Raw genomic sequence first — 6,262 nt, forward strand, 5'->3', positions numbered from 1 at the left:
TGCTGCTTGGCCTGCTGTGTTCATCCAGCCCTGCACCTTGTTGTCTCGGATTCTCCAGCATCTGCAGTTCCTACTACCCCTATCTATACCCCTCATGATTTTATAAACGTCTATAAGGTCACCTCTCAACCTCCTATGCCCCAGTGAAAAAGTCTCAGCCTCTCCGGCTTTTCTTTATAATTCAAACCTTCTAGACTTGGCAACATCCTGGTTAATCTTTTCCAAATACGCTCTAGCTTAATAATAACCTTCCCATAACAGGGTAACCAGAACTGGACACAGTATTCCAGAAGAGGTCTCACCAATATTCTATGCAATCTCGACATGTCTTCCCAACTCCTGTGTAAAATAGAATGCAAAGTAGAACTGAAAGAAGGTTAATGATATTTTTTGCTGTGCAGGGAAAGGTGCTAACATATTCTCTCAGCTATGCCATCATTTGCTTAACTCTGTCACTGCAATGAGCTTCTGAGCCAAAACTGTGTGAGGGGTGAGCCATTTGGTGGTGGACATGTGCCTCTGTAATACCATCCGACCACAAATCCTGGATTTGTTTGGAAAAAGGGACTCGGAGATCTCCACGGCAACCAACCCATCCACCAATGAAAAGCACCCACTTCATTGTGCTCTGCTTTGATGTAGTCCCATTACTATCAATACTAACTGATTCTTAACCTGCACATATTTTTATCTATCTTGTATGACAAATTCCTTCTCTTATGCAGGAACTATTAGCATCCAGTGAAACATCACTATGAAAAGGCCACCTACAGACACCCTCAGCTCCATCTCTACCTCTGAGGATGAAGCCACTGAATCCTTAGAGGAAGTTGTTTGTTATTCACTTGTGGGATGTGGGCATCACTATCTGGCCAGTATTTATTGCCCATTCCTGGTTGCCCTTGCTGGCAAAATTTGTACCTGCACCCTTCACTAGTTCAGAGACTTTCATCTCAGTGGGTAATCTTTCTAGACTGGGGCAGTAATGTTTTAATGAGTACTTTGCTGATGCATCTTCACCCTGTGCCAGTCTGACTGTTTCTTAAATTTGACATAGGCTTTTGTCTTCCAACAGCCACCCATGGATGGTCCAAGGAAATTGGGAGAAGATAGGAACCTGTGATTCTCTAGAATCGTTGCTGCTCCCAGGTCATTTAGTGCAGATCTCCAAAATCTGACATTGCTGGTCATGTATAATTGAAACATTGATAGAGTTGGAAGCATTTTCTATTGATGAACCATGCAGGTTGTTGATAGGTCTCTCTCAAAGCCTTCCTGGATTAGTCTATAGCACCCTGTAACTGGAGGAAGTTCAATGACAGTGGAGAATCCCACTTTCCAAGCTGCTTGTCTCTCCACGTCAAGGGGCAAGGATATGAAAATTGGTGATCTGGTCAAAATGGCATCAGTTACATCCCAAATGTATTTGTTAGTCAAAGATTGGGAGATGCCCTACCAGTTCTCAATTGCTCCTTGAAAGTAAACACTGGCATAGAAATTCAGTGTAGCTGGAACCCAGGTAGCCAGCAGGATGAGATAGCCATTCATTCTTTCTGAGCACAAAGTCCTGCTCCAGCACACGGCACAGTTCAGTGATGATGACCTGGTACATCCTTAATCTGTGCCTGCTCTGTGTTTCTGAGAGCTGTAGCAAATGACAGTGAGGATTGCAGATGTGGGATCACATCATTCTCCTCTGCCTTGTCAGGAGAATCATCACATGCTGCTCCTCCTTTTGGAAGCTGTACAGCAGCCATTGGACATTGCTGTTGTTGCTGGTCTTGCTGATGATGTTCTTATAGCTCAATCCTGTGACATTGTCTTTGCATTGGAAGCAATGCCACAAGGACTCCCACCACAGCCATGACTGTGTCAAATGCATGAGCAGATAAAATTTGCAGGGAATTTCACAAAAAGAACATCATTTATAGAGTCATAGAATCATACAGCATGGAAACAGACCCTTCAGTCTAACTCATCTGTGATGACCACACATCCTAATCTGACCTAGTTGCATTTGCCAGCATTTGGCCAATATCCCCTCGAAATCCTTCCTATTCATGTACCCATCCAGATGCCTTTTAAATGTTGTAATTGTATCTGCTTCCACCAGCTCCTCTGGCAGCTCATTCCATACATGCACCACCCTCTGCATGCAAAGGTTACTCCTCAGGTCCTTTTTAAATCCTTTCCCTCTCACCTAAAATCTATACCCTCTAGTTTTGGACTCCTCAACCCTAGGAAAAAGACCTTGGCTATTCACCCTATCCACATTCTTCATGATGTTTAACATACGTAGAATCCTTACAGTGTGGAAACAGGCCCTTCGGCCCAACAAGTCCACACCAACCCTTGAAGCGTCCCACCCAGACCCATCCCCTTATAACCCACCTACGCTACAATCCCTGAACACTATGGACAATTTAGCATGGCCAATCCGCCTAGCCTACACATCTTTGGACTGTGGGAGGAAATCGGAGCACCCAGAGGAAACCCATGCAGACATGGGGAGAATGTGCAAACTCCACACAGACAGTCACCCAAGGGTGGAATTGAACACAGATGCCTGGCACTGTGAGGCAGCAGTGCTAACCACTGAGCCACCATACCACCCTATAAATGTCCACAACGTTACCCCTCTGCCTCCGATGCCGCAGGGAAAATAGCTGCAGCCTATTCAGCCTCACCCTATGGCTCAAACCCTCCAACTCCAGCAACATCCTTGTAAATCTTTCTGCACCCGCTTACATTTAATCATATCCTTTCTATAGAATTGTACGCAGTATTCTAGAAGTGACCAATATACTGCATACCTGCAACATGATGTCCCAACTCGCATACTCAATGTTCTGACCAATGAAGGCAAGCATGCCAGATGATTTCTTTACCACCCCGTCTACGTCTGACTCAACTTTCATTAATGGTACTCCATTGCTTTAGGGTTTTTAGTCATGTGGCATTAAACAGTTTTCTCACCAATCACAATTCAGTGTCATTTTATGCTGACACAGTGTAATATGGAGACGTTGCAGGGAGGTTGAAGTTGTGCCAAGATAAGGAGTTCTAAGATATGCAACCTATCTGTTCATGCTACACTCGGGGTGTGGAATTCTGGTAGTCGGCCACCATGATAGTGCTACCCGTCCCAAAAGCATCACCGTCACACATCACATACCATGTCCTTGCATACTGATAGCTCAGCCTGTCAACGTGGCTGTGTCAAAGCATGGTCTTTCACTGATAGCTGTGGAATGTGTTTCAGAAAGACCAAGTTCAGACAATACTTTTGATTTAGAATTAAATTACATTTGCTTAGCTGACATGACAAGGAGACAAATAGTGTGAACAATGCAAAGGTCATGATTGTTTGAGGCCATAATTTGTAGTGTACATTTCTGCCAATAGAATACAGATGGATGCCCACATATGTGAAATTACTGATTCAGAGGATGCATGATTAATGCAATTTTTCCTAACGAGTCCTCAAATTCAAATTATTCTATACCACCCAAAAGAGAAAACGGTAAATTATTCCACCAACTCTGCATACAGTGACAGCCATTTGGTATCATTGACTTTGGACTGAAGAGAGAAATGTTGTGTCCTTGTGAAGGACTTGCAGACTCTTTCATGTTTTTTTTTTGTTGCCTTTCCTGTATCTCCAATGACCTTTCAGCCTCCCCCTTTATTTGTTCAGTTCCATTATACAGCTGTTAATGTCCTCACTTTACCTGAGTCCATGGCCTTGTGTATTGCCATACTTTATTGGCCATTCACTCTTGCCATGTAGAGTACAGGGTGATAGTGAATTATGTAAACTCTTCTTGGAGGTCCCTATCTCCTTTGATGCTCTGACAGTTGACCTCTCTATTTTGAATTACCCCTTTTCACTACAATCTGACACCATCCAATGAAGCCCATTACCAGACTTCAGTTGCATGCTTTATCTAGGACTCCATGGATTGCCTTATTTTAAGACATGATGCTCATTAATGCTTAAACATCCAGGAATGCAGTGCTCGTGCCACAAAGACCTGAATCAGCATTCACTGGTAGGACCAAGCACCTGTCTGATCATGGCTAACTCCCTGGACTGGAATCAGACTAGCCACTTGACTGACTGTGGAGGCAACCCCTGACTCACTGTGGCTTCTCTTGACATGACTAAATGCTGATTCCTTTTGACTTTCACACATTGCATGTGCTCCAAGCAAATGGTAATGTGTTTATTGTCTAAGCTGCTGGCGAATGCTGCAGATTAGATGCTAACTTGACCCAGCGTCCTGTTGCAACAGGTCCACAACTTTGACTGCCGAGTGCTCTCAACCATGACCTTCTCTTCTCTGTTGGGAATAAAAGGCAATGAAAGTTATAAAGGCTGACCATGCCCAAGTCAGCGCAATGTGAGTGAGCATTAAGAAATGCAGCCTACAACCATAAATTGCACACTGTATAGATGAATGAAATGCATGTGTCTCCGTGCATGCAAAATGAATCAGGCAGGTCATAGGTGTTTCTGAGCTCAAAAGTGAAGTCCTAAAGAAGTTTGACACCATTCAGGACAACACTTGTTGAATTGGCACCATGTTCATAAACATCCACTCCCTCCACAACTGATGCTCGGTAGCAGAAATGTGTGGTCAAGCAACCATGGGACCAAAACTGGACTTAGCAAATTGACCCATAGCTGAAGAAATCAGGCCTGACAGGAAATTGGCCATACTAAATTAAACAGCAACCGGCAGCCATTGCCAGAGACAACAGTGGAAACCAAGTTTAAAGAGGTTGCAAAACCAAACCGAGGGTTGTGTGTTGGAGAAGTGTCAATCAGATTTCCTGGCACTTTGACTTCCGGCCGAACTAAGCTCATCAGCTCATTCGCCAAAGGCCCCAGAACATTATAGAAGGTCCTGCCCAAATGGGAGCAGAAGAACATGCACCTGAAAGCCAAGCTTTCAGCAAAGACTTGCAGCAAGACTCATGGCAGAAGACAAGGCAGCAATCGAAGAAACCCAAGGTTTGGCAGCCTCTGTGCAATGAAAGCAGAGTTAACATTTCGAGTCCAGTGAGTCCATGAGGAGTCACCAAACAGTGAGTCTCACTGAAAGAACAAGTGATCGTCTGCAGTGAATTTTACCTCTATTATTGTGTGCTGATATTGTAAATGATTGCCGTGTTCTATACAGGATACTCACAAAACAGAGCAAAGTAATGTCATCAGGCTGTTCAAACTGCTGATAGCATTAAAGGATTTTCACAGACATGCAAGCAGTTAACTAAAAGCATCAAACTATAATCACTTTAAACAATTTTTATAGAGAGAATTAAAGATTGGATATATGGGTGGAAGATAGAAATTCTGAATACTCTGTTTTCTTTAGAAAGATACAACTAAAATAGTTTGGCTTAAAATGTCTGTTAATTAATCATTAACTACCCCCATTTTGTTCTACACCTAATATTATTACTAATAACACATTGTAATGATCTACAACTTCAGGATTTCTGTCTTATTCTGTAAATGCCCAATGTCCTGAAGTTACAGTCAGCTTCAGGGATAATGAGAGAATATGTCGACAGCTCACGGTCACTTCCCACGGCCACCTTGTATGCTCCACCCCGGTACAATTTGACCTAATTCTGACTGAATTTTTACTCAAAGGTGCAGAAGAGAAACATTTTCATTCATTCATGTGCATTCTGTCCAAAGGCAAAGCCTTGGCCCATTGTTTATTGTTTCTTCATCCTGAACTGTTTTCATACCTTTTTTTGTCAGGACTGGAAAATATAAAAAAGAACAGACAGCATAGATTCCAATAGGAACTCTCCTCTTTGTCCTTATGCAACCCCGTGACCCTCCCTCACATTTACCCTCAACAAACATTGTTCATTTTCTCTTCAATGAACTTATTCCTCACACTCATATGTTCTCTTCTTTCTTTCTTAAAAGAGAAGAGAACATAGACACCGGTGAGAAAGAGAACTGGAGGTGGTCCTTCATCAATCACACAATTAACATTTGCAGAGGAGGAGAAGCTGGAGAGAAATCAAGTCATGTTGTGCTCAACCATTACAGATAGGGAGATGTGGGTCGCTTGGCCACCTAGTGACAGAATTAATTACCAGACATTCACACAGCACAAACACTCACTAATGGTGACTTGATGTCAGTAACCAGTGAAATATGCAAAAAAAATCAAATGAAAATTCTCACCTTGGCTGTTATAATTCATATCCAACAGAGTTATGAAGTCTCCTGCTG

Source organism: Rhincodon typus, chromosome 1 (assembly GCF_021869965.1).
Source record: "Rhincodon typus isolate 14 chromosome 1, sRhiTyp1.1, whole genome shotgun sequence".
NCBI lineage: Eukaryota > Metazoa > Chordata > Chondrichthyes > Orectolobiformes > Rhincodontidae > Rhincodon > Rhincodon typus.